This window comes from Thalassophryne amazonica, chromosome 4, assembly GCF_902500255.1.
Source record: "Thalassophryne amazonica chromosome 4, fThaAma1.1, whole genome shotgun sequence".
NCBI classification, from domain to species: Eukaryota; Metazoa; Chordata; class Actinopteri; order Batrachoidiformes; family Batrachoididae; genus Thalassophryne; species Thalassophryne amazonica.
In genome coordinates, this window is record NC_047106.1 from 47705880 (window position 1) to 47716482 (window position 10603).

The 10603-nt window shown below is 40.8% G+C and overlaps 1 long non-coding RNA gene across 1 annotated transcript in view; it reads left to right on the forward strand.

The window, feature by feature from the left end:
- LOC117509162 overlaps positions 1-10320 on the forward strand; it is a 25006-nt gene extending 14686 nt beyond the window's left edge. Inside the window, exons 2-3 of the long non-coding RNA XR_004560281.1 lie at positions 6278-6286; positions 10309-10320. This is a non-coding gene — a long non-coding RNA (uncharacterized LOC117509162). The remainder of the gene's footprint in view (positions 1-6277; positions 6287-10308) is intronic.
- Positions 10321-10603: the final 283 nt, after the last annotated feature.

A 10603-nucleotide genomic window follows, 5' to 3' on the forward strand; every position in this document is an offset into this window, starting at 1 on the left:
ATCAAAACATTTTCCGACCACAATTTAAGTTGGAAGAAGATGACGTCGCTACTGCCATGCTAACTTAGCAATAAAAACTTCTCCAGTCCTGTTATCTGTCCTACATTGGTAATAAATACTTTGGACTTTTAGTTAACTGCAGTGGACACTGTAACGTTTGTTATCATTGCTTCAAGTAATATTCTCACAGTGCCTTGATGTTGAATACAGCGGCTACAAAATCAGCTTTGCAGCACAGCACAGTAACTTAGTACAGTAAATTGTCATTGTAATTGGTATTTAGCCTACAACCAAATTACCATTCATGAAGGATTTTCATCAGAAATACTTCTGACTGTTGGGAAAGTGTAGTGACACGGACCTACAACAGGGGCCGTAAATGAACGGACAATGGATAAGCTAAAATATAACAATTTAATGTTGCAAACTGTGCACAACGGAATACAGACAAATGCAGTTTGAGAATGATAGTCAATTATACGAAGTGACGTGTGGGCAGGCTCGAGGATAGAAGACGTCCGTCCAGAGAAGAGCCGGGTCCCACACGGCTTCCACCGCCAACGGATCTGAAGAACACCGGAGCCGACAAGTCCTGAATCTCCAGGTGACCACCGTCTCCAGCTGTCAGACCTGGTACTGCTGGCAGGAAGCAGAGACAGTTAATGGTGGGTGTGTGGATACACACCCAGTAAATCCTCACTCACAGAAACAGTTCCTCCGGGAGGGAGCACCTCTACCTCCGAAATAGGAACACGATAGCAGCTCCTGTTACCACTTATCTGGTTGGAGTGAGAGGCGAAGACGTCGGCACTCTCACTGACCGCCAACCCAGCTGACAGGGCACCACAGGACAACGGCTGCAAACAGATCACACGTAAGTCAACGTTCAGACACAGCAGAGAATATTACCTAGTTAGTAGCTGATATCTCGGCAGCGAGGTGGAGTTGCTGCCTGGCTTTTATGGTGCTGGTGATGATGAGTGACAGCTGGTGCTGTTGATGAGTGACAGCTGTCACTCCCGGTTGCTCCGGTGCCCTCTCGTGCCTGAAGCCCGCACTTCAGGCAGGGTGCCCTCTGGTGGTGGGCCAGCAGTACCTCCTCTTCAGTGGCCCACACAACACTGACCTTCTTAAAATGACAGACAATAATTACAGTAAGTGTTTGTTTTATGACAAATAGAAAACGTATATTGGATCAAATGTTAAAAATAGGGTAAAACTGTTTGTTGGCTAAATAAAATATAAAATGAAAAATGGTTACTCTTAGTACATGAAATAAGATATGACGTCAATGAAATTGACTGCAAAATGAATAATGTTGCAGGGGCAGTGGTGGCAGACAGACTGAGCAGAAATAATACTTTTGCACTCTGGCTCAATCAGACATGACAGCCTGAACACTAGGGCTGCAACTAACGATTATTTTAGTAAGCAATTCATCGGTCGATTATTTTTCGATTAATCGTTTTGTTGTTGTTTTTTACTTACATGTGAGTTTTGCCGTTATTTCTTTAAGTGAGTTATTATTAAAAGGCCTTTATCACGCAACATCAACGTTTTAGCTTGTAACAAAGTTATGTTATATTCTCCTCAAAAACATACCTGGAGTAGTGTTTGTTTTATTTTGCACATACATACATCACCAACACACCACAAAGAGATTTCTATCAGGTTTCACCCGATTATGAGCATTTTTAGATGCCTACAGCAACTATCTCAACCACTGACAACATATTACAGCAAGAGTCTACCAAACTATTTTAAAGGCCTGACTAAAGTGTAATATGTTATATTTAATAAGATATTTTCATGAAAAAGACACAAATGTGCAATTTACTGCATTTCATTTTTTTCTTGTGTAAAAACACAGCTTAGATGTGGTTTGACCAAAACGAATTGTCATTAAACTTAAGTAAAACAGGGATGAAGTGGAGGTTTAAGAGTCACTAAGTGTTCACAGGAAACACTTATTTCTATATTTATTTATTTATGTTCATTGTTAGTTGGTTTGATCTTTTCTGTTTTGTTTTATGATTATTTTTGTCCGTTTCTCTAAAACTGTATTGTGGCATTGTTAGTTATTATTATGACTTTACAGAGGCGTTGCTAGGCCGGTAGCGTAGATTTACGTCGACGCTACCTGGCTATACCCGCCCACAGAAGCGAATGAGTATCGGCATACCCGCCCACTGCGTAAACAAATGACGTCATAGCGCGCAGCCCAAGAACTGTCTGCAGAGGAAAAAATGAAAAGGTGAGAAGTGTGTGTTGGTCCCAGTTTGGATATTCCGGATGATTTTATCATGAATAGTATGACAGTGAACAGCAGCCAAAGCAGCCAGCTTGATAAAGGACGCACTGGTGAATTTGGAGAGCAGCGCGCACCAGCCAACATGACAAAAGTTAAAGTGAGCCAACTTTTCATGTACGTGTTTGCTGGGTGTCGTGCGTTTTGAAATTACATTAAATATTGTTAATGTGATTCCATGTGTTGTGTATCTCAGTAAGTGATAATAATGCAAATAACATGCTGTTGTCGTGCGGTATGCATTTTAATGCATACCACCCTCCAAGAGCATGTTATTGTATTATTATTACTATTATTGTTGTTGTTGCTATTATTATTATTGATATATAAATGAATAAAATATTACAATTTGTAATACATTTGACTCTTTTACGACAACAAACGCTGAGCCATGAATTATTATACAGAAAACAAATGCACACAAATGTGCTGACAGCTGCAACAGCTTAATGCTAACTTTAACATTGAAAACGCCACAGACATGCTAACACGTTAGCATTGGTCCCGTTTTTAAGTTCTAAAATACATCTACCAACTGTTTCAGAAGACCATAACAGGTCAGATTAACATACAAAGGTAAATGTTACTCACAGACATATGCTCTTTGGGGTTTTAGTGGGGAAAAAGTAAGATTAAGCGAAATAAAACAATGAATCAACAAAGCACCAGATCGAAGCACTGGTTCGATCTGCGAATCACTGCTTCGTTTGGTTCAAGGTTCAAAGCAAAGCCACGCTGCAGAAGTGGTTGATTTATATGGAAGAAACAAAACATTTGCGGTAAAACAAAGTTATTCAACAGCAAATTGATGACTAAATTAGTAGACAACTATTTTCATAATCGATTAAATCGATTAGTTGTTTCAGCACTACTAAACACCTCCTCTTTCTGTCAGATCCCGTTTGGGATGTGTGTGTGTGAGTGCCGCCTGTGCACCTGGACTAAACCATTGTACAACTGTGCAGGGGTGGGAAGGGCCCTCAGAGATCTTTCAATATTATTGTTAGGGCAGAATTATGTGTATGTTCGCAGCATTTATACATTCATTGTAATTATATTCTTTTACAACATGAATTGTATGGACATTAATAACATGCAACACAAAAATGTATTTAATGCCAGTTTTTTGTGCCCCCCCACCCCATGCTCTGGGCCCTGGGTACATAGTACCCTTTACCCCCCAGTCCAACACCCCTGGCAGCAGCAGCCAGGAGTCTGTTCGACGTGCCAACAAGAACTTCTAAAATGAAGTAGAGAGAATGTGTGCACACGTGATGACTCTGCTTCAGTCGGGTTTAATGAAATGATACCAATCAATACAAAAATAAAACAATGCCTGGATCAAGTAGATCTGAAAATCGCAAGTTAAAACATCTTGAGACCAACCCCCCCCCCCCCCCCCCCCAAAAAAAGCTTCTTCTGTCTAAACCACATCATGTGATGAAAGGAAATAATATTTCAGTCAGAAAAAGAGAGTTTGTGGGCAGCTTGTGTTTTTTTTTTAGTTCATACAGTTGAGCTCAAACGTTTACATACCCTGGCGGAATTTTTGGTTTTGGCCATTTTTCAGAGAATATGAATGACAACACAAAAACTTTTTTTCACTTATGGTTAGTGATTGGCTGAAGCCATTTATTGTCAAACAACCAGGTTTACTCTTTTTAAATCATAATCAATCAATCAATCAATCAATTTTTTTATATAGCGCCAAATCACAACAAACAGTTGCCCCAAGGCGCTTTATATTGTAAGGCAAGGCCATACAATAATTATGTAAAACCCCAACGGTCAAAACGACCCCCTGTGAGCAAGCACTTGGCTACAGTGGGAAGGAAAAACTCCCTTTTAACAGGAAGAAACCTCCAGCAGAACCAGGCTCAGGGAGGGGCAGTCTTCTGCTGGGACTGGTTGGGGCTGAGGGAGAGAACCAGGAAAAGACATGCTGTGGAGGGGAGCAGAGATCGATCACTAATGATTAAATGCAGAGTGGTGCATACAGAGCAAAAAGAGAAAGAAACGGTGCATCATGGGAACCCCCCAGCAGTCTACGTCTATAGCAGCATAACTAAGGGATGGTTCAGGGTCACCTGATCCATCCCTAACTATAAGCTTTAGCAAAAAGGAAAGTTTTAAGCCTAATCTTAAAAGTAGAGAGGGTGTCTGTCTCCCTGATCTGAATTGGGAGCTGGTTCCACAGGAGAGGAGCCTGAAAGCTGAAGGCTCTGCCTCCCATTCTACTCTTACAAACCCTAGGAACTACAAGTAAGCCTGCAGTCTGAGAGCGAAGCGCTCTATTGGGGTGATATGGTACTACGAGGTCCCTAAGATAAGATGGGACCTGATTATTCAAAACCTTATAAGTAAGAAGAAGAATTTTAAATTCTATTCTAGAATTAACAGGAAGCCAATGAAGAGAGGCCAATATGGGTGAGATATGCTCTCTCCTTCTAGTCCCCGTCAGTACTCTAGCTGCAGCATTTTGAATTAACTGAAGGCTTTTTAGGGAACTTTTAGGACAACCTGATAATAATGAATTACAATAGTCCAGCCTAGAGGAAATAAATGCATGAATTAGTTTTTCAGCATCACTCTGAGACAAGACCTTTCTGATTTGAGAGATATTGCGTAAATGCAAAAAAGCAGTCCTACATATTTGTTTAATATGCGCTTTGAATGACATATCCTGATCAAAAATGACTCCAAGATTTCTCACAGTATTACTAGAGGTCAGGGTAATGCCATCCACAGTAAGGATCTGGTTAGACACCATGTTTCTAAGATTTGTGGGGCCAAGTACAATAACTTCAGTTTTATCTGAGTTTAAAAGCAGGAAATTAGAGGTCATCCATGTCTTTATGTCTGTAAGACAATCCTGCAGTTTAGCTAATTGGTGTGTGTCCTCTGGCTTCATGGATAGATAAAGCTGGGTATCATCTGCGTAACAATGAAAATTTAAGCAATATGATTGATTTTAATTTTGACCCCTGTGTAATTCTTCAGTTGATCCCTACCTGTCTGCCTATTGAAAATTCAAGTGGACAGCCTGCCTTTTCAAAGGGTAACGTCTAAGGTGTATTTGTGCTCAATTTGGTGCTTGCATCACCATTTGAATGATTTTTTTCAGTTATCCGCTGCACTAGCAAAGACAGGAGGCAGAAGCAGCCTGCAGAGGACTTAAGCAGGCTGTAGATGCAGAAGCAGCCCACAAAGGACAGAAAAAATCTGCAGTGGAAGAAACAGCCTGTAGAGGCAAAAGCAGCCTGCAGAAGCAGCCTGCAGGGGCAGAATTAGCAGTCTACAAAGCTTGAAGCAACCTGTAGATGCAGAAGTCTGCATGAAGGAAAAGCAGTCTGCAGAGACAGAAGCAGCTTTCAGAGGCAGAAATTGCCTGCTGGGTGTTGAAATCCATCCCACCTGAGTGTGAAACGCTCCTTCAGGAACAGCTTGTGGCAAGAACATGAAGTTATTTATTGACTTTATGACATGCTGGCTCATCTCACTTTCTGTTGTAGGTGCTAATAACTTGCAGCTGCATTATGCTCGATGTTCTTTCTGCTGCCGTGGTTCAACATATCATATATTAAACCTACCATCCCTGGTCCTCAAGACCAGGCACCTAAGTGGCTCTACTCTACTCTTTTCTACTCTTCTATTTTACTCTTCCTTTTCAGATATTTAGATATGCAGTGAGGAAAATAAGTATGTGAACACCCTGCGATTTTGCAAGTTCTCCCACTTAAAAATCATGGAGGGGTCTGAAATTTTCATCTTAGGTGCATGTCCACTGTGAGAGACATAATCTAAAAAAAAAAAAAAAAATCCGGAAATCACAATGTATGATTTTTTTTTTAAATAATTTATTTGTATGTTACTGCTGCAAATAAGTATTTCAACACCTGTGAAAATCAATGTTAATATTTGGTACAGTAGCCTTTGTTTGCAATTACAGAGGTCAAACGTTTCCTGTAGTTTTTCACCGTTTTCACACACTGCAGCAAGGATTTTGGTCCACTCCTCCATACAGAACTTCTCTAGATCTTTCAGGTTTGGAGTTTCAGCTCCCTCCAAAGATTTTCTATTGAGTTCAGGTCTGGAGACTGGCCAGGCCACTCCAGGACCTTGAAATGCTTCTTACGGAGTCCCTCCTTAGTTGCCCTGGCTGTGTGTTTGGGGTCATTGTCATGCTGGAAGACCCAGCCATGACCCATCTTCAATGCTCTTACTGAGGGAAGTAGGCTGTTTGCCAAAATCTCGCAATACATGACCCCATCCACCCTCCCTTCAATACGGTGCAGTCGTCCTGTCCCCTTTGCAGAAGAGCACCCCCAGAGTATGATGTTTCCACCCCCGTGTTTCATGGTTGGGATGGTTTTCTTGGGGTTGTTCTCATCCTCTAAACATGGTAAGTGGAGTTGATTCCAAAAAGCTCTATTCTGGTCTCATCTGACCACATGACCTTCTCCCATGCCTCCTCTGGATCATCCAGATGGTCACTGGTGAACTTCAAATGGGCCTGGACATGTGCTGGCTTGAGCAGAGGGGACCTTGCTGCCCTGAAGGATTTTAAACCATGACAGCATCATGTGTTACTGTTGTACAAAGTGAGATCTTGCATGGAATCCCAGACCGAGGGAGATTGACGGTCATCTTGTGTTTCTTCCACTTTCTAATAAATAATCATAACAGTTGTTGTCTTCTACCAAGCTGCTTGCCTGTTGTCCTGTAGTCCATCCCAGCCTTGTGCAGGTCTACAGTTTTGTCCCTGGGATCCTTAGCCAGCTCTTTGGTCTTGGCTATGGTGGACATGTTGGAGTGTGATTGATTGTGTGAACAGGTGTCTTTTATACAGGTAACAAGTTCAAACAGGTGCGATTAATACAGGTAAAGAGTGCAGAATAAGAGGGTTCTTAAAGAAAAATTAACAGGTCTGTGTGAGCCAGAATTCTTGCTGGTTGGTAGGGGGTCAAATACTTATTTGCAGCAGTAACATACAAATAAATTATTAAAAAATCATACATTGTGATTTCCGGATTTTTTTTTTTTTTTTTTTTAAATTTATGTCTCTCACAGTGGACATGCACCTAAGATGAAAATTTCAGACCCCTCCATGATTTCTAAGTGGGAGAACTTGCAAAACCGCAGGGTGTTCAAATACTTATTTTCTTCACTGTATCTTAGTATAATAGCATAGTTCCACCTTAGAACTGGAATTTAATATATAAGATATACCTTACTGAATTTTCATATACAGTGGCTTGCAAAAGTATCCAGCCCCTTGATATTTCATGCATTTTAATTTGTTTATGGCAAATACAAAAAGTAAATCAGGCTTCTCAATATAAAAATTTCTAAAATTATCTTCCTTAGACTCAAACTGAAAGTAAATCTCTACAACTTGATGTAAATTAATTAAAATATAAAATCCAAGATGATGGGTTGCATAAGTAATCATCCCCTTTTATAATACCTGTATATAATCAGTTTAATTGCCAGTTTTCTTCAGACAAGTCAGGGGATGGATACATGAACATTTCCAAGTCACTGAATATGTCTTGAACTTTATTTACATCAGTTATGAAGAAATACAAACAGTATGGCACTCTATGATAAAGCTGCATGGAGTAGACAGTTCTCAAAAAACTGAGTGACTGTGCAAGAAGGAAGAGTGAGGAAAGCCACCAAGACACCCAGACGAAGTTACAGGCTTCTGTGGCTGTGATTGGAGAAATTGTGCATTGTGCATGTTTTGCACAATCCACAAGACCTGAAAGTTCAGCTACAATTTGCCAGAGGGTACATCTGAGATGCAAGCCTAGATTTTAATGTTTTGGTGAAAGAAAACCCTCCTCTATACCACTTCATCATGAAGCTGTATAACGGGACACAAAATGCAAAACATGCACTCTGCACAATTTCTCCAATAACAGCCACAGCCTTGCCCAGTAGAGGCATTCAAATGAATAGTCGGAAAATTACTACAACCCCAATTCCAATGAAGTTGGGACGTTGTGTAAAATGTAAATGAAAACAGAATACAATGATTTGCAAATCCTCTTCAACCTATATTGAATACACCACAAAGACAAGATATTTAATGTTCAAACTGATAAACCTTACTGTTTTTGTGCAACTATTTGCTCATTTTGAAATGAATGCCTGCAGCACGTTTCAAAAAAGCTGGGACAGTGGTATGTTTACCACTGTGTTACATCACCTTTCCTTCTAACAACACTCAATAAGCATCGTCATATTTTGCGCTTCATAATGCGCCACATATTTTCAATGGGCGACAGGTCTGGACTGCAGGCAGGACAGTCTTGTACCTGCACTCTTTTACTATGAAGCCACGCTGTTGTAACGTGCAGAATGTGGCTTGACATTGTCTTGCTGAAATAAGCAGGGACGTCCCTGAAAAAGACGTTGCTTGGATGGCAGCATGTGTTGCTCCACAACTTGGATGTACCTTTCAGCATTGATGGTGCCATCACAGATGTGTTGCAGGCATCCATTTCAAAATGAGCAAATATTTGCGCAAAAACAATAAAGTTTATCAGTTTGAAAATTAAATATCTTTGTGGTGTATTCAATTGAATATAGGTTGAAGAGGATTTGCAAATCACTGTATTCTGTTTTTATTTACATTTTACACAGTGTCCCAACTTTATTGGAATTCCACAATAATCATTTCATATCCTCAAAATCAGCAGTTTCACAGATAAAGTTAACCATTTACAGCTATATTAGGCTTCATTTATACTTTGGAAAGGAAAAGTGTCAAATACAATAAAACATTCAAGTTCTTCTGCAAGGAACATTTCACCATTTGACACCAATTACACACACAGTACACCAAACTGTACTGCACTGCCATTATCTTCACCCAAACAGATCCTGAGGTTCACAGTGACCCCCCACCTTAACAGAATAGAAAATATCAGCAAATTTAGACTCTTTGCAAATATGGAAAAATTCCTCAAATGACAAAAGAACATTATGTACATACAATGTTTACACCACCTTCCAAAAAAAAAGAGTGTGAAAGAAAGAGAGCGAGAAAGAGAGAGAGTGTGTGTGTGTGTGTGTGTGTTTGAGAGACAGAGAGAAAATTAAGGTAATATTTTGCATTAACATTACTGACTGGAATGGAGGCAAAATAAAGAAGTTAGAATAACTTAAATAATTTGGCTAACTAATATCACCAAAATCTTTAAATTGGTTAAAGTTAAGTAACAGTGTAAAGGACAAACCAAAGAGTTCAATCTTTGTCTCATCAGACCAGAGAATTGTGTTTCTCATGGTCTGAGAGTCCTTCAGGTGCCTTTTGTCAAACTCCAGGTGGGCTGTCATGCACCTTTTACAAAGGGGTGTCTTCCGTCTGGCCACTCTACCATACAGACCTGATTGGTGGATTGCTGCACAGATGGTTGTCCTTCGGGAAGGTTCTCCTCTCTCCCCAGAGTAATGCTGGAGCTCTGACAGTGACCATGGGTTCTTGGTCACATCCCTGACTAAGGCCCTTCTCCCTCGATCACTTAGTTTAGACGGGGGTCCAGCTCCAGGAAGAGTCCTGGTGGATCTCAACTTCTTCCATTTACGGATGATGGAGGCCACTGTGCTCATTGGGACTTTCAAAGCAGCAGAAATGTTTCTGTACCCTTCCAAAGATTTGTGCCTCATGATGATTGAGTCTCAGAGGTCTGCAGTTCAGTTCCTTCATGCTTGGTTTGTGCTCTGACATGTACTGTCAACTGTGGGACCTTATACGAGGTCTGTTAGAAAAGTATCCGACCTTTTTATTTTTTTCAAAAACTATATGGATTTGAATCAAGTGTGATTGCATCAGCCAAGCTTGAACCTTCGTGCGCATGCGTGAGTTTTTTCACGCCTGTCGGTTGCGTCATTCGCCTATGAGCAGGCTTTGTGTAAGCAGTGATCCACCCCTCTCATCGGATTTTTATTGCGAATAAATGTCTGAACGATTTGGAGCTTTGCTGCATCAGTTTTTTCCAGAAACTGTGAGAGATCTCCAGGTGGTAACCATTCGGAAAATTCAAATGGTTTTCTGGGACGATTTTATGGGGATTACACAGATTAAGGAGTGCTCCAGCTGGTTTAAAGATCGCCCACAGCGGCTGAGAGCGTGCCGCGCTCCAAGCGCCGATCGACAGGCTCAAACCCCGCTGAAACAACCAGATCATTTCCAACGTGAAGGCTTTGTTGCGGGACGTCGTCTGACTTACACAAAAATGGCAGGAGACGTGGACATCAGTACTTTTTCGGCACATTCCACTGTTA